This window comes from Solenopsis invicta, chromosome 13 (assembly GCF_016802725.1).
Source record: "Solenopsis invicta isolate M01_SB chromosome 13, UNIL_Sinv_3.0, whole genome shotgun sequence".
Classification (NCBI taxonomy): Eukaryota; Metazoa; Arthropoda; class Insecta; order Hymenoptera; family Formicidae; genus Solenopsis; species Solenopsis invicta.
In genome coordinates, this window is record NC_052676.1 from 7,517,542 (window position 1) to 7,536,679 (window position 19,138).

General features: G+C 33.2%; 1 long non-coding RNA gene across 1 annotated transcript in view; it reads right to left on the minus strand.

Annotated features, from left to right (window-relative positions):
- The window catches only part of LOC120359408, a 130,896-nt gene that overhangs the window by 32,498 nt on the left and 79,260 nt on the right, over positions 1–19,138 (minus strand). The window lies entirely within an intron of this gene.

A 19,138-nucleotide genomic window follows, 5' to 3' on the forward strand; every position in this document is an offset into this window, starting at 1 on the left:
GATGCTGATTCTATCTTATATGTCCGTGCATTACATTTTTATATTCTCTTTATTTCTTTACCGACGAAATAAAACGGAACGGTCATTCAGGAGTGATCGGTCAGAAAGCGTCGATAAATACGACGAGGTGCGCGGCTACTTTGCAGGCAAGGGATTCCATTTCGCGACCTGCAGTCATTGTTTATCCGTTGACTCGCCTACATCGGGGTGGATTTCGCAGTTTCGATTCGAGCATACGTTACGCGAACCTCTACTGTGAGTGTGATGTTATAATATCTCTGAATGTAAAAACCGGCGGACGCGCTCGTTTCTCGACGCCTGTCTTCATTCGAGGTTGTTAATTCTGAAGAAGCTCGTTGCGAGGAGCTCGTCGAGAAATTATATAAAATCTACGAATACTGTAAAATGTATCAATAAAGAGAATTGTGATCTATGCCGCTTGTTCACGTTATTCGAGCATATGAGGGTTGCGTTTAACGTTTCTCCGTTTTCGGATATTATCGAAACGATGAAAAGGATATAATGGAGAATTTAAGTTCGGTGCACTTTCGAGCCGCGTATTATTTTGTTCTTGAATATAATGAGGGTAATAGAAAAATGTTCCGGTGAAATTGATCGTTTAATGGCCAATAAGGTATGAAAAGCGGTGAGTCATACTTCAAACCTTCCGACGCCATCCGCGATTCGAGAAACCTCAAACAATCTTCTGCATTGAAACAGCGGCGCATGATTTATGCCTCACGGATCGATAAATAAACGAAGCAAAATAACATTTCCGCCGAGCTGCATGCGAGAGGCAGATTTATGGGTGATAATATTAGGAGAAAGAGAGAATATAACATTCGCTCCGCTCTCGCATATTGAGAAAAAAAAAATGGGGTCGTTCATCGGCGAAAAAAAGGAACACAGAGTATAATCTGAGCGTGTATCTTACTTGCACATATTCTCCCGTATTTTTTGCGCGTATACGCTTCGTGACGGACAACTAAAAATTTTTCACAGTCGCTAATTGTTATTCGTGAATTTCAATCTCGTAATTTGGTCTAATGCTGCAGCGAGGAAACCCATTTCTTTTTTTTTTTTTTTTTACATGACACGCACTCATTTTTACGTGAAATAGTGACTTATACCATCGCGAAAAAAGAAGTATGTCACCGTTCTATTAAATTCGGTAAAAAGCGCAACTTTTTCCGTTACTGATGTTGTAATCCTGTGTTCGTCAGTTCAGTGCCTCTCTATTGCCCTTCGCCGTATCTTAAATTCGCGAATGGTGATGTAATGAATTTCCTTTGCATGAAAACGCGAGAACATCGCGCCTTCGGAAAACGGGTACAAGCAGGTTAACGAGACGCGGGATGACTTTAAGTAGATGGAATTAAGTAATCTGATAAGCGACGCGACGAACGAGAGGAAATCGAATCGCTCGAAATCTCTTTTCTGGAAGTCGATGTACTGGAAGAAGACCGCGTCATTTGCGGAGCAGCGTCTCGAGGATTCAAACAAATTTCCGATAATCGTGTTAATAAAGTTAATTGATGCGCGAGCAGTGTCTCGCTTTACCGTCTTTTCCGCCAGTCGTTCTCAGGGATTGTTATCCCCCCCCCCCGCAGTTCTCAAGATCTCACAAGTTCATCTTTGATCTCTATATAGATTCCTCTAAGTACCTGCACATAAAGGCTTACGGATTTACACGGTTCTTGATGACTGGCCTTGATGATCGTCTTGGAGGAATTGCTCTGCGGGGGAGGAAGGTGAGTGGCGCGGATGAATCGGAGAAACGTTCATCCGAACAATGAGAATAACAGAGCTACCTCTTGTTTTTGTCTCTCTTTGAGGGATCATTCAGAGTGAAATGTTGCACTCATAACTAGGATTCATAAAAAACAGAAAAGAACCCTCGCAAGACAACCGTCAGCTGCAAATCTTCGTGAGTAACTGCCTTGTCCTTTTTTTTTTTTTATTTGGACCAGCTACATCGAATCTGTCGTTTCGTCTTGAAAAATTTTACAAAGAAGTAGATTTGAAATGTACAACCAGAAAAATAAATGTTAAAAATATCTGCCAACGTAATGCTATCTTTTCTTTTATTGTCGACAACGTACAACAAATATCTTAGAAACAGAACATGTAACGATACAGAGCCCAAATGGTTGTTTGCACAGATTCGTGATATAAAGTATTATAATTAAGTTAAAAAATGTTTTATATCTTTGTACGTTAACAATAACATTTCATATTCTAATTTTCAATTAATTACACATATAATTATATGTGTAATTAACTAAAATATAAAATGTTATTGTTAACATACAAAGGTATAAAACATTTTTTAACCTTTCCGTCGAAAATGATGAGAACACTTGTAAAGCATCTCAATCAATATCCAGACATTTAAAAATTTTTTTATTACTGTCTTTAATATATCTTAAATATTTATCTTTATATTGTATGTATAATAAGTATACGAAACATTATCTTAACAAATATATACATATTTCTTGAAAAATGTAAGAGCATTACCAAAATGTAAACTTTATTTTCATTAATTCTGTTCTCTATAACTGTAACAAATTAATTTTTTATTGTTAATTTGTATACAATTTATAACAACTAACCTTATTAATATACTTATACAGCACCAATTGTTGCAAGGAGCTTTCCACATAAAATGTGGATAAGTTTCAACTTTCCACATTTGTGTACATTTTTGTAAGGATTCTGCATTGTTATATGAACAAGAAATGTTTCTAAATTCTTGTGAAATGAAATGTTGCTATAGAAATGTTTCTGAAATATATCAAATGGAGTAAATTTTTAAATTGGGCTCCTTAAAATTGGCCAAATTGGATATATTAATGTGACTCAAGCAGAAAATTTGCTTTGCTGCTTTCGCCGTCTGACCGAGCAAAAATTTTGTACGTTTGCTGGCGGTGTGTTGTTTTCGCCAACTGGATGAACGAGAACTTTCAAAGTTTGGCACTCGCGGCATGTTATTTTTGCCAATTGAATAAACAAAAATTTTCTAAGTGTGCCAAGTTTATGTAGTAGGAATACAAGAATGTTACGCAAATAAAATATTATTATTTTCCATATATTATTTATCGTGTTTATTACATTACTCTTTCAGTAAACTGTAATTATTTACTAAAAAAAAATAAATGTGAAGTAACTTTGAAATTTCAGGGAAAAATATATTTAAATTTTTTATATTCAAAGTGTTACGATCAACAATATTTCAGAAAGATTTCAGACTTTTTCAGTAAATTTTCAGCAATACTTCTGCAAGGTTTTAAATGTAAAATTCGTGGACATTTTGCAAACATATTTCGATATTTTTCTGAAATGTTTCATTCTTTCTATTGAAATATTTCTTCGATATCTCTAGAAAATTTCGGTACTGTGTAGAATATTTAAATAATTAATAATTACAATGAAATTTTATTGATATATAAAAAACGCGTTTAAAATTAATAAGTATTTCCGTATAAGTATCCGAATATAGAGACCGAATATATTCGGTTACTGGGACATTTCTCAATATCGATGGAAAGCGAAAGAGCGTATTCTTGGACATGTTTGAGCAATCTAATATTACACCCCGAGAGTTTAACTTTCATTTAATAATGTCAATTCGACAGCACTTTTAGATACGAGACGTCTTATTTAGCTCTTGGTAATGAAAAAAATTGCGGATAAAGACGGAAAAGATCCGAATCGCGCGCACCATTTATCTTGCGATCGGTTAAATCTCATTTTATCTCAAGGGACATTAATCTTTTGCATTATACGCCCGTCGCCGTCGTGCTCGCGCACGATAATACATGAGTAGTACAAGAAGGTATTATTCCACCGAGTAGCCGCGTGCCGGTCAAAGAGCGGTTTTACGAGTGCGCGTAAAATTAAATGGATTTTATGGTTTATGAGTGCAACACGCGACGCGTATAAAATATTGACTTATCTTTGTACGAAGAGAGCCGGAAGAATGATATGTGTACATACACACATACACACACACACACACACACACACACACACACACACACACACACACACACACACACACACACACACACACACACACACACACACACACACACACACACACTACACACACACACACACACACACACACACAGACATTTATATACACATATATACATATATAAATATGTATATGTTTATATATTACAACGTTTGAGGACGAAATTACATGGCTCGCTCATAAAGTAAAAGCTAGCCCGTAGAGTGGCAGAAAATTCATTCTTTAAAGTATGAGGAAGCGCACACGTTTCAAGAACTGGGCTAGGTCGCAAAGCAGGACTTAATCCTTTGAGACCGGAATACCTTTTCGTTGGCGTCGGGAATAAAATGTGCACGGCGAGCCTCGTCACCGTTGGGCCTGAAGTTTACGGACAACTACCTCGGAAGTCTGATGCGGAAGTTTCTTGCCTAGCGACGGAAGAGTTACACGTGTTACCACAATTCGACTAGATTGTACAGCGCACAAGTTCAAACTGTGAAAAAAAAGTTGCCGCACCGTACAAATTTATTAAAGCTCTGCTCGGCGTCGTGAGAAATAAACGAAATCTTATATTTGACAGATTTTTTATCCCTTCGAACTTAATTTCCTCAAATTATACGATAAATTTTATTACCGCGAATATACATCTAGTTCTCATCTAAATTATTTTTAATTAAAGTTCTTGTTTGCTTACCATTAATGTCTCAAACGTCAGAAGCGAGAGAGCAAATAAACAATAATAATTCTTGCCAAATATATCAAAACGTATTTCAACAGAATACATGAAATGTGTTTCAACAAAATAGCATTGACAATCAACGGAATAGTCTTGCAAAATATTGTGTTATAAATTAATAAACGATCATATGTCTTGAAGTAAATTATAACCAGAAACAAAATAACAAGCCATATTCAGTTGCAACGACAGAAAAATACAAGTAACTCTTAATAGTTGAAACAAACAGTTAAAACAATATATAGAAATAAATGAAAATTTATTCCTTTCCGGAAGAAAAAAGATAGTTCTCGGTAAACTTTTTATAGATTTTTTCTATCGATCGAAAGTATCGTTTTATTAGAAACTATTTCTACGTCAATTTATCTCTGGCAAGAATTTTTATTGCGTATTATATTTTCTCGCTGCTGACATCACAAGCTGAGATAGAAGCCTTAAATAATAAATTAGAAAATTAGCGAGTCCGTTACATGTACGAGCTCTGTGAAATATTAACAAACGTTAAAAACACATTTTTTTGCGTGAGCGAAGATGCATTTGCGCGTGACTGTCTCGGAAGAGGGGATGAAAGGGAGAATAGTAACCGGAGAGGTCACGGAGAGAAAAAGAGGTACATAGGAAGAGAGGAATAAGTCCTTAAAATGGTCGCGAACATTTTCTCGTTAGTGAAATGCGAAAATAGTTACTGCCCTGCTCGTCTATTTCGTTCGTACGTCCGCGCTTCCTTTTGTTCGAAGATCGATGAACTCTGTCCTCGCGTGAAACAATGGAAGACGGACAGGATTTGTGCTCCGGGGATAAAAAGAGGAACGGAGCTCGTTCCCGAAAGGCGTGCGGTAGAAAGCAACTATTTCCCGCCCTGAGGCGATCCTCGAGGCGATACACGCCGCAAACGCGAGTTCCTATGTCCCTCAATTTTTACTTAATCACTTGTACTTGAAAAGGTCAGGAACAAATCAATTATTATTATTGCCATTTAAAATTGTTTTGTTTTAATCTTTTCTAGATTAAAATAATGATTTTTACGCTCGTATACCATGTACGCATATTTAGTTGCAATGAATTACTGCCAGAAATTTATCCGCGCACATTGGCATTGTTTTACTTTTTTGTAGAGTTAGTCTCGGTTTACAATTAACGTTGTAAGCCTTAAGCCGTAAGCAATTGATCAATCATGGTCGATTATTCTCCTCATATTCAACTGTAATTGGTCAATTTCTTACGGCCTAAGGCTTACTACACCTATTGTAGATCGGGAGTTATGTAGCTCTGCGTAATATTATAAGGTAGTTTTAAAGTCGTCTGAAGAGAGAATTAATCCTAAAATAGTAAATTTCACGTACAATCTCCACATATTCTATTTCTTCTGCCCTAACTTACCTTAATAAGCGCCATTTTTTATATATTAGACTAAAATAGCGTATTATAGCGAAAATAATAGGCATAGTTCGTAATTTCTCCAATAACAGCTAAATAGTGCATTCTTATAGTCACTTTGAAACATAATCAACATTTACAGTAATTTATTTGCGAACACTGTTCGAAAGAATCTTATTCTAAATATTATATGGTACTTTTACTTTTGGCTACACGGAAAAAAATGACTTAGTAGTGGTAACTAAAATCAGTAGCTAGTTCGATATTTTCTATCAGTGCTAAAAATTGACTATTAAAGATAAAATATATTTGCTGCAAAATACAGTTTTATTAGCTAAAATAAAATGTGTTTTAACACGTGTAGCTAAAAAAATGGCAGCTATTACTCAATATCTTAGTCCCGGACTACAATTAATGTTGCAAGCCTTAAATCGTAAAAATTGACCATGGTCAATTATTCTCCTCATATTCAACTACAATTGATCAATTTCTTACGGCTTAAGGCTTACTACACCTGTTGTAGACCGGGACTTAAGAGCGTGAAACTATATACGCATTTGCTAAACATTATTTGATTCTAGCAGCGAATATTTCTTGCTGTAACTGCTAATTTTAATAACTAATAAATTTAGTTCCGGCAGCAACGATATTAGCTGTCCCTATTTTAAAGACACATCTTAGTTGCTACAACTAAATTTTAGCTTTGTTGGCTAATCTTTTCTCTGCGTGTACCTGCAAAGTTTGGCGTGTGTCCTCTGAAAACTGCTGTAACGTCGAATAAATTACAGCTAAGCTGCCGTAATGAACGTTATAATAAAGGAACATAAAATGTTATTTTTACTATTTATTATTTAAATATACTATTATGATCTTTCCCTTACAATTTGGGCGAGATGGGCCACTTTGTTTTTTCATACATTGTTTCTCTTTAGATTATAAAAATCTATTTTGTTTTCTTACTTTAACTTTAAAAGAATTATAATCATTATGTTATTATTGCAATATCAAATTTTAATTTTTATGTTACTACTGCAATATTATAATTATGACTATAATTATGTACATATATTTAAAATGTATGTACGTGTTTATACTAAATATATAAAATTATGAGCTTTATTTATTGCTTTAGAAAATGTTATATTTATTTTTAACATAAAACGTATATAATCAACTGTCCCATAACACTATAGCCATCTTTTCCTAAAAAATGTGATAAGATAGCCAACACATATGTTATAATATTTTGATAATATTAGATTTTTAATAAATGTTTTCTCTTTAAATTCAATAGCATTATTAACTGTAAGATATATCAATGAAGCAATATATCAATAAATAACAAAGATAAAAATGTGTTTTTTGCATTTTAAGAAACTATGGCCATCTTACCGGAGTTTACCGTATACCCATCTATCCCCATTTATGTCATTAGTCAGCAGAGTCCAACTTTATTACGTTGAAATTTATTATTTATGTTTATAAAGATCCAGGTTATAAATATTTTGTCAATAAAGGTATGACAATTTTATGCCACCTGGCTTATTTCCTCGATTATATATACAATTTGCGTGTCATTAGTAATACCATATATCATTCAATAGGTATCGTTACCACTCTAGGATTAAGTAACGAGTATTCCATGAATGTTTTACGAATTAACTTCTTCAGTCATCAACGTATTTCCACATATTGTACGCAGATCCTCGTGTTCTATTAGCCTCTTCATTTATCACAATCGTTATTTAATGTCAACTTTTTCCTGACCTCCAAAAACAGATCGCGTTTTCTGAACGACATTGATTCTTCTAATTTTCAAAGTCTACAAGATTTTGCTCTGGCAAAACGCTCTTTACCTAAATTTACCTTAATTTCAGATTTACATTTAATACGTACGCTCCTAAAGCGCCCACGGCGCTTCAACCGAATCGTAATAAGGAATCAATGGGTTCCCTCGGAGAGCCCACGGTAGCGGTTGAGAGTTAAGTACTTAGGGATACATTCAGTTATCAGATTATTCCGGTTAACGAGATTCCATCTCGACACGTTTCAATATTAGGAGTGCTCGTAGCGCAGCCGCCCAGTGGCCGATTTATGGCTTCTACCTTAAGCAAAAGCAAATTGGAGCCATCTTTTCCGTTCAAAGGAAAACCGTGAATTTCACCGAAAAGAAAATTACGTAAGCGAGGATTGAGCCATCATTTTAATGAAATAAATCAGCATGTCCCCGTACTTCGTAAATACTTATTAACGTATCTTAGAGGGAAGAACAGCCGGCTAGTGAGTCTTGCAAATGAATTTCTCAGATCTTCTCCATTTTATTCCGCACGACTTATCGCCAACGTCGCTTAATCTGTCTAGCCATCTATTCGGCGTGACGCGCCGTGACGCGACGCAGTAACAATGACCTGATTCCATAAACTCCTCTGGTATACTCGAGCGCATAAAAATGCCGGCCGTTTATAGCGAGACGCATACAGAAAGCGGCTTTTCATCGGCCGTGCGTTATTCAGACGGCTATCCCTCTTCCAAGCTGTAGCCCGGTTAACTAGTAACATTGGTTCGCGGGGACAAAGCTTCGGGGAAAAAATAGCGAGTGTCTATCATTTTTATGTAAGCCTCTACTATGAGTTCCCTGCTGCTTATTCCCACGCATGAATTTTTAGACAAGCTGACGAGCACATGTTTCCTCTGACGACGCGAGGCGCCAATAGTTCCTACGTGTCTCAAGCGACTAAAAGGAAAAGTTCTAAAAACTTTAGAGGAATAAAGGACAAATGGGTAAAATGGACCGTTTTCAGCTCGCAGAGCGAGCAAGAGTAAAAATGATGTGTTTGTTTCTTAAACGTAAAGCTGAAAAGGTCAATAGGTATCGATTTACAGCGGATCTCAGTGCTTAATAACAATTTTTGTGTAAGTTTTACGATCTCGAGTTCACGTGAACTGCACGCGCCGTATACTCGTCACTGTCTTGAAACACTATCCTTAACCAAAACCAAAGTAATATCACAAATTAAATTAACGAACAATTTAACAATTCTGATTTTATTGAGCATCTTAAAAAACTGTAAAGAATTTATTACGAAAAATAACATTTCAGCCAGGTAGTTTCATACCTCGGTAATCAAATTGATAAGATACCCGCACAGAATGTATAAGAGGGATCCAGATTTAAATCCCGACTAAGTTATCTTTCGCAATAAATTTTTTACAGTGATACAGAAATTTTTATAATTTATGTGAGCTGGAGATTTACTAAAATTATTATTAGACACCAAGATTCGCTGCAGATCAATACTGGCTGCCTCATCTTCATTTTTATCAATTCTAATTTTATTATTGTCGATATGTTTTCTTCGTAAGTAATTTCTGAGCTTCTAAATCTAAATCTGACCTATATGTTTTAATTTGTTGGAAAAGTATTAAAAATAACTTATGAAACGCGCGCGCGCTCTATTAAACATTTATTACCGTAAATTATACAGACTTGCGAATGAGTCCTGAAAGAAACAAAAAGTGACGTAGTGACTTCCTACGCAATTTTAGTCGCTGAATTTAAATCCGCCAGCAAAAAAATGTCCATCATGTCGGGTTTTGAAGATAAATGGAGAAATGTGGACCAAAAATCGTGATTTTTGCCATTTTCACAGCGTTACTGTGACCAAACAAATTATGTTGTTTAATATTCTCTCAGTGACATCATAATGCGCCATCTTGTACCTTTAAATTGCGATTCTGTTTTATATAATTTTCATATATTATTCATATATTTCTTGTCGCCGAGTTATGAAAGTTTCAAAATGGAAACTTTTCGACGATAAAGTTATGCATCGACGTAATGGTGAAAAATTGGCAGCTAGATGAATTATAAAGTAAATAAGGTAATTAAAAAATTAAAACGTAATTAAGGGAGGTAAACGTTTTGATAATTGGTGGTATCCATGAGTTATCTGAGTCGTTGAATTGCAATCTAACGTCAGAGTTATAAAATTTAAATCGACGGAACCAATAAATAAATTATAATTTTTGCATTGTTTTGCCGAGAAAAATAAAAAAAAAGTTAATATTTAAAAACAAAAACATTAGCAATGGAAACTATTTTAAATGTTGGTTACGGTATTTGACAGCATGTTGTTCAATACATCTTTTAAGAACTTTCTCCTAGAATATTTTATAGCATTTTACTACCAGAAATTTTTTGTAAAATTCGGGCAAAAAATATTTTATTATTTTATTATTTTTAAGCACCAATATCCATTTTGACCGATTAAGATCTTCACTTATTAATTCGTGTTGTTCACATATCGGTCAATTTTTGCTCAATATTTTTTATTTTACTATAGTTTCATCTTTTTAGTTACATAATCATTTTTTATATACATAAATGATTTGTTAAGTATTGAGCCTAACAATAAAATACAATTGTATTTTTTATATTTTGAAAGTTGATTTTATTTTTCAGCACATATAATCGTCTTTTAGTTCGCGCGAACACTTGATCCAATTTTTTCTACTCTCTTCGTTCCATCAATAGATTTTGTCCAATTCTGCAAAATACTTGCATATAGCGGCAATCACTTTATCATTGACCGCAAATATTTTATACATTTTTTCATTTTCGAGGACAAAAAAGTCGCAGAAAGCGAATAGGAGAGAGCGACAATTTCTAGCGTAATGCACGAAGTTTGACTATATATTGAATTTTTGATCCAATGTCAGAAAAAACGGCTTCAATCAGATGGTCATACTAAAATCTTCATGTAATATATTGAACACACGGTAGAAAATATGCCTGTGGCATCTGCTGTTTCTCTGTCGTTCAGTCTCCGATCATTCAGTACAATGAAATGCACTTTCTCTTAAACACACTTACATGGGCACGCTTAAATTCAGCAAATCGAAACTTTGTTAACTGTTAATAAAAGAGCAGAATCACCGTAAACGAAATCCAATTCGGTTTCAATTTCCGTTACGGGTTTTTCCTTTTTGAATCAAATATTTAATCACCGTACGATAATCAATTTTTTCCATTGTTGAAAAATGTGCTGGCATAAGCATCGCATACGGCTGAAAATTTGAGAGTAGCTATTATAAAAAGATGCAACTTTCACGCTTTACAGTTTCCGATCAATAATCTCATCTTCATGTTAAGGCATAAAACTTATTCAATCAATTTATTTGTTCGAATCTATGTATTTAATATAATGTATCTGAATCTAATAAATGTCAATCCACAACCTTGTTTTAAGAGGCCGTAAGTCGTAAGGAATTGATCAACCATAGTCGATTATTCTTCTCGTCTAAATCACATTCTACTGTGATCGATCAATTTCTTACGGTCTCTTAAAGCCAAGTTGTGGACCCACACAAAGACTCACCTAATTTATTTTATTTACCATAAACTCTATTTACGTACTGTGAAAGGAAAGCTGTAATTTAAATGTTTGATTCAACTAACAATAACGTTTATTTATTCAACTGTACTTGTTATTGTCTTTACTTTCAAGCTTTCTGTTTCATTAATACTGTGATTAAATTAATAAAATATTTCCAATTAGACTGCCGCTGTTGATTCAACAGCATGTTTTTTTTATCAGTATGAAGATAGTGAAATAAACTAAATGAGATTAAAATATGTTTATTCCAATCACTCGCAAAAATAAAATTATCTTCTATATAGAACATTTTTAAATAAACAAAAAAATTTTTTTAACTCTGATATTGTGGACCTTATTAAATGTTTATGCTTTTAGTAACACCTGAATGAAAAATAAATTGAAAATAACAAAAGCATTAAACATTGTGTTCCAAATCACTTTCAAAATAATTTTTAATAGCAAAAGCGAAATCTTTTAAAATCTATTTTATTGTTAAATATCACAATTCTTTTTACTTTTGTCAATAATTGATTTTTTAACTTTCGGAAATTTTTGACCATTTCAATGCAATTTTAACTTTTCAAAAGTCAGCATCATTAAAATCGTTATCCTGTGCTGCAGGCCATGTACATTGCCATGTAAATGTGGCAATGGTCATAGTAATAAAAGCGTGGACCTCTCTTAATAACTTCATTATTTATAAAAAAGTATACTCATTCCAAAAAATTGATATATATTTGTAATATTATAATATGCAATAAACCATAAAATAATGTATATTTATTAAACTTTAGAGCTTTAACTGCTGATTTGTCAACTTCGTCACAAGTTTTTGATGCACGAAATAAACGTATTGCTGCCGTAACTCTTCAGTCTCTCTTTATTTGCTTTCTATGACACACCTTTTAAGCGTATATTCGCGACATAAAGCACGTTTTAAATAGTAAATTAAAAAATAGGCCTTATTTAACTGGGACTTATTAAGCTCAAATACCTTATATTAAATATGTACATAGCTATACAATAAATTTTATATATTAATTTCACATGCAGATTTTAATACTTTCTTGACAAATTAAAGTTTTATAAAAATCAAACTCAAATTCAGCAGCCCAGAAACCAAAAAAAAATTTATTGTTGTTATACTTGCTACTTCGGAGACTAAAATTGGTCCATTTTGCTCATCGTTCGGAATATTTCAAGCATTAAAGGCAGATATATTAAAAATTTATCTTTAATCCTAGCTAAGCCAGATAAGCTTTTTTTAAAATCTCGACTCAGAACTTTTTTTTAACGGGATGAACAGGCCGTGAAAAGAAAAAAATATTACGCTAACGTCAAAACTTCAAAATTAGGTTAATAAATGGTTCGGAGATTAACTGGTAATTGCTCATGAATAAAAAATACTGTAAAGGGCTGTAATAACCTTGGAAAGATCTTCCTGCCGCGTTCAAGAATGCTCGCTGGAAAGTAAGCCGACAGAGGAATCTCGAGATTGCTCTCATGGAGAATCGTTTCTCTCAAATGTTCTGCCGGCGAAGGCGTTTCCGTCAATTGTCGTCGAAAAATTCAGAAGATTCCAAGAAACTCAAAGGTATTCTCCGATAAACGTGATACCAGCACACATTCAATACCTCGAGCAGCCTCGAGGTCCAAAATATGGGGCGAGAGGGAATTATCGATAAATTTCCAATAGCACTTTTATATGTATATACATATATATAAATTTAAATTTGATAATATACTGATAATACCCGTGTGAATATATTGAATCAAATTAAATGAAATTAAATTATAAACTCGAATTTTAATATATGCGTAATTTTAATTTAACGTGCGCATTTCTTTATACATATTAAAATTTCTCATAAATTATTTCTAACATGTGTGTTATTCGATGTGGTTCCTTCGAAGCGCTTCCGCTCGTATTGATGTCGTACGAGTTGAGTGCACCTAAATATAAGTTACGACGCGCGTGGGACACTCCACGATCACTCTGCCCGCCAAGTCCTGCAGAAAGAGTTCGCTTAATGAGCCTAATAAACTTACACGCCTTGCGAATTATTCTCTCGGCGTGGAGCGTAAGCGACTCGCCGACGGTTAACTAATGAAAACGGGGCTAACGGGGCAAAGTTAATATTGCACGGCCGACGTTGTTATACAGCGTTAATGAAATTTTATTTCTCTTTCGTGCGATGCTTCGATATAGCGCGCCGTTACGCAATAGATAGATGCACGGTAAACGTCATCCGCGAGCCGAACGTTATCCAAATAACAGTTCCTGGTGCATTCTTGAGGCGACGCTGGAATTGTCAGTTTTACCAATAAAATCGACTTGCGCATGTACGATTTACAGTATATTTACGTACAATTTACGAAATTAAATATTATTTTATCCTTGTTGTTAAATGTCAAAGCGGAGTAAAATGATATTTTTAATTATATCGCCAGTGTTTCTGAACTCAGAAAAATTCTAAATCAAGAAAATTCTGAATAATGGACAAATAAAAATGCATAATTTTGTAACAAAGTATTGTGTGTTTTTTAAACTAAACCAATCCTTCTTTTGTTTAATTTTGGGCTAGTTACGTTACCACCATTTTTCCTCTTCCACCGATTATGCAATGTGTCACATTTTTCTAGTATAAATCACGTCTTTTGTAATAAAAATTTCATTAGTTTGAGTATAGAGTCTATTAAACTACATTTTAATGAATATAATTGTTTAAGTTTTAATATAAAATATTAATTATTAACAAAGTTATTCAACAGAATAGAATTGGATGTAATATTAGTCTATCTTGTCTTATTAATGTTCTTCAACGTGAAAGATTAAATTTGAACATATTAGTTAAAAGAAAAAGTTCTGTTGCTATGCGACGTGCCATTTTGAATAATAACAAGTAATTTGTTATCACAAAATGTTTGAAATTAAAGGGATTATTATGTAAGGATAAGGTATGTTAAAAATATTTTAAACCAAACTTTGCTCACGCGCGAATAATAGGTATGTGACACAGTGACTTACACTGTGCACTGTTAAAAACGCTGTGAAATTCAATGTATTTTTAAATTAATAAAAGTACATAAAATTTAATGTATTTATTATTAAAATTATATACATAAAATTTTGTGCATTTTTGACAATGTTATGTTTTTTTAACGTACCTGCTTGATATTTGCTTCCGTTACATTATATTAAATTTTGAGGATTTTTAACAGCATCTGGCAAAATGTTTTATTAAAAGCAAAGCTATGTCAGTCACAGTGGTTTTTAGTACTGAAATTTTTAATTGTTACAACTTCCAACTTATTCAAACTGCAAGCTGTATATTAATTTAAACTTAAAACACACTCATGAAGCCGAAATATATGATATTAATGAAGCTTTAGAAGCATCTGTAAGATTCCTCCTTCTTAAAAAAAAATTGTAAAGAATTTTATTGTGAAAAAATAACATCTAAGCCGGGGTTTGAATATGGTTTTCCCGGCATTTCGTGCGAGCATCCTGGGAGATCCATGTTCGAACCCTGGCTTAGGTGTTATTTTTTCGTAATAAAATTTTTTACAGTTTTTTTGAAAGGGGAGATGGTTATAGATACTTTTAAAGGAGGAGGTTATAGATGCATTAATATTATACAATATTCCAATTTCATGATCGTGTTTCAACTCCGAAATATAGGACGCGCAGTTTGAATGGAAGTTAAAGAGTGTGAAAATTAAAAATTATTATTCAGAACCGCTGTGACTTATTATTTTAGTATTTTATATTTAATATTTCTATATTAAAATTTCTATATTTAATATTTCTATATTAAAATAAACTAAAAATATCTAAAATAATGTACATTCGTTTTTCTGTAAGAATATTTTGCTATTACAAAGTAAAATAACGCACTCTTTAGCCAAGAAATGCGTATGTACAATAATTTTTATTTCTGTTACGCCTTCATTAATTTAATATATGGAGTTTGAACAACTTACACAAATTATCCCACTATTGATTACAGCTGGCTACAATATGTGTTCCTATTTCACTGATTACAAAGAAACTATTCTTTCACTAGTGTTGTACTTATGTCAGATAACTTAAATGATAAATGGTAAATATTTGCAAATATCAATCCCTTTAAAAGTCAATGAACTTGACATACATTACCAAGGTCATGACTCTGAGTGACCTTTAAAAGGTTTTAGCCGTCCTTCGTTATTAGTTACAAAGTTATTGACAAATGAAGTTGACGATATAAATGCAATATTTCTCAGCAAGAAGTAAGGTTCATCTGGAGGATCTCCGCCTTCCCTACAGGAGGGTGAAACACGAAAGATGTAACCTAATCCAACCCGAATTTCTATCACGATTGATTGTATTGATATTGGCTACATTTCTAGTCCTAAATAGCAATTTGGTCAATTGCGGAAATTTGGTCAATCGCGAAAAAAGTTCAGGTTGGATTAGGTTATAACTTTCGGGTTTCGGCCTCCCTACGAAAGAGCGGAGACCCTTCTGAACCTGAAGGGTTCTTCGCCCTTCCGTACTCAATGACTAATGTAAGAAATACACATTTATTGTAACTTTATTAATAATTTTTTAACGCGTGGTGATTGAAACTTCTTGAAAGTCTTGTAGGGGATCGTAACCTTGATAACATATGTCAAGGTCATTGAAGGGGTTGACCTTTTGTAAATTTTTAAAATTATTTAGATAAAACGTAAAATAATATATTATTGTTTTACTTAACTAACTTTAATATTATATCGTTGCTGAACGAAACAATTTAGGATATAAAGACAACATGATCATATTTTTATTGATAAATATGTATTTTTTAAAAATAATTGTTCTTTAAATAATTAAAGCTGATAAAGTGTTCCTTTTTGACTGTGATCAACAGATACAAATCAAACAATAAAAATCAAAATTAAAAAAAAATATAACTCACGTTATGATATAACTAAAGAAAAAGTTTATTGTAAAAGTTTTTGTATCACTTATAATTTTTCGCAATGTTTACAATAATTTATAATAAATTATTAAATAAAATGTCTTTAGTTAAGAATTGTGGGAAAAAAGGCTCAAATGTGATTAAAATGGGGTGGAAAAAAAAGAGCGAACCGCATGATAAGTTATCCATTTATAATAATTATTATAATAGAAAAAAAAACGCTGTCCGTTTCTAACAGTTTATAATAGCTGCAAGGGCTGGGACAGAATGCGTACGTGAGAAAGAAAGAAAAACGCAATGGGCGGTGGTGGACAGCAGACCATGGACTCTGAAATGCGTTGCATTGTATGTCCCTTTCCGCCCCAAACAATGTCACGACCCTCGACACCCTCCTCCCCCTCTCGTCCTCTTTTTTCTAACTGTTTATAGTTTTGTAGCAACTTTTGCTTTGTTGCATTACTGTTTCCAAATTTGTTAAAATCCATTTTATCACTTCAAAAAGTTCTTTTAGTATAAATAATAAGATAGAGCCGTTTCTTTATCTAGATAGTTATTTAAATAATTTTATACGAATAACGCCAAACACTACGTTTCAGAGAAGATTTAAAAGAAAGTAAAACTAAAAATACTTTGATGTATTTAATCTTATTGAAACCTTGCGCAGTATGAACGTAAAGTAGTATTAAAAGGTGAGATCAATGATTTCTGTTTCGCGTTCTCTTCCGTTGAATTAAATAAGCTTGACTTATTGCCTTGAAATAGGAATAACACATATAAATTTCAGCTTATATATTCTCTTATCTAGAAATGGTTGTGCGATGTTATATCGTACAATGATTAATCGCTACGCAGTTCGGGACACCATCGATGAGAACCGTGCGGAAAATGTTCTTTTATAAGAAAAAATTGACGCAATGCATTATAATTAACGCATTCATGAAAAATCCAGTAGCCTTTGCTCACATATAAAGCGAGTTATAGGTTTTTACGCTACTTACCCATGAGCGACTCGCTCGAGGATATCAAAGATATCTCATACTGTGCTACAATATGAGATATCTTTAATATCCTTGAACGAGTCGCTCATGTGTCTTCGTGGATATTTTATTGGAGAAAAATTATTTTCAAATTTTCTTCAGACCTACTGTCAGTTTATTGTTAAATCAAAAACTTCAAATTTTCACAAATTTCAAATGCCAAAATCTGTTTGGGAAAGCTAATAGGGCAGCACCAAGATTATTTTATGCCCAATTAAAAATTTCTTTCTTACTTAATAATAAAATATTCTTCTCTCGACAATAATTACGAGAGATTGTCCTATATCAATCTTATTTTATGATATCTAGAGAAGTAATAGTGTTGGCTACAAAAATCCTTTCTGCCGCATCAGGATCGTGCCCGGCATGAAAATGTACAGAGAGGTTCTCTTTATCATTTCAGTACAGTTTAAGGTTGGTTAATCATAATTAGTTATCTAAAACGTTGAACGCCGAATTTGTGCCAACAATTCCGCAATCTCCCCTATCGCGCAGAAGAAATATAACGGAAACCGATAAGCGATGAGACGGGGCGATGTGACGTTCAGCGAAATTTATGGTTAACGATAAGCGAGAGACTACGATTGATTTGAAGGGCAACAATTAGATCAATCATCTTAAGCGCAACGGAAATAACGAATCACGCTCTAAATCGCTCGCAATTCGATGAAACTGAAATAACCTTTTACTCGCTGTAAAAGTGGAGTAGCATGATTTATGGTACGTCGGACTACTAAAACGGACAAATGCAGCAGGATAGGTACATTTCCCAGAGGCAGCACGCGAATACAATCGGGATAGCGGAATGACATTATTAGGCAAGTGAACAATATTCGCACGAAGTCCCCTTCCCTATATTCCCTTACTCCGGTTTCAAATGTTACCAATGCATGTCTCTTTTTGTTTAGATTTTACGTCTTCACTTTCCACCTTTTAAATTTTTAAGTATTAAGTTTTAATAGCTTTCGATAAAATATGTGAAGCGTCTCAGATTTCGGAACTTGAACTTTGCTCTTCTCTTGTTTGTAAAATATATGAACACCGTTAAAGCTTTAATTTTAATTTAATTATCTTGCAAGTTTTTATAATTACACACAAGTGTACGTATAAATTAATGTTACGTACAAAAAATGTACAAAAAAAGAAAAGAAATAAAGAATTTGAATGATAGATTTGTCCTTATTCGTCAACTCAATCTTCTTTCATTTTACAGCATAGATAATAAAAATAAAATAAAATAATAAAATAAATTTACAATTAGTCTTTCTCGAGCCAAAATATTTTTAAGTTCCCTGCAAGATGCGTTTTGCTATGTAGGTCAAAAGAGTTAATGCAATGTACCCGCTTAAAACGCGCGGGAGGATCATATTAAATCCGTATTAAATAGCGAGCTCATTGAAGATCTCTTAATAATTGTCAAATACTATTTTAAAACGTAACATGTAAAAAAATTGTACTTTACATGGCCCACCTAAGCTTCTTGCAATTTTTGTCTAATTTTTTGCCGAGTCCAAAAAAAAACTAATGACCAGATTTGAAGTAGGAAATATTTTTAAACATTAATTTAAAATATGGGAACATTTTAAATATTTATGTGAATGCGCAGCAAAGATGTTTAGAAAAAAAAAGTCATTTGGGTTATA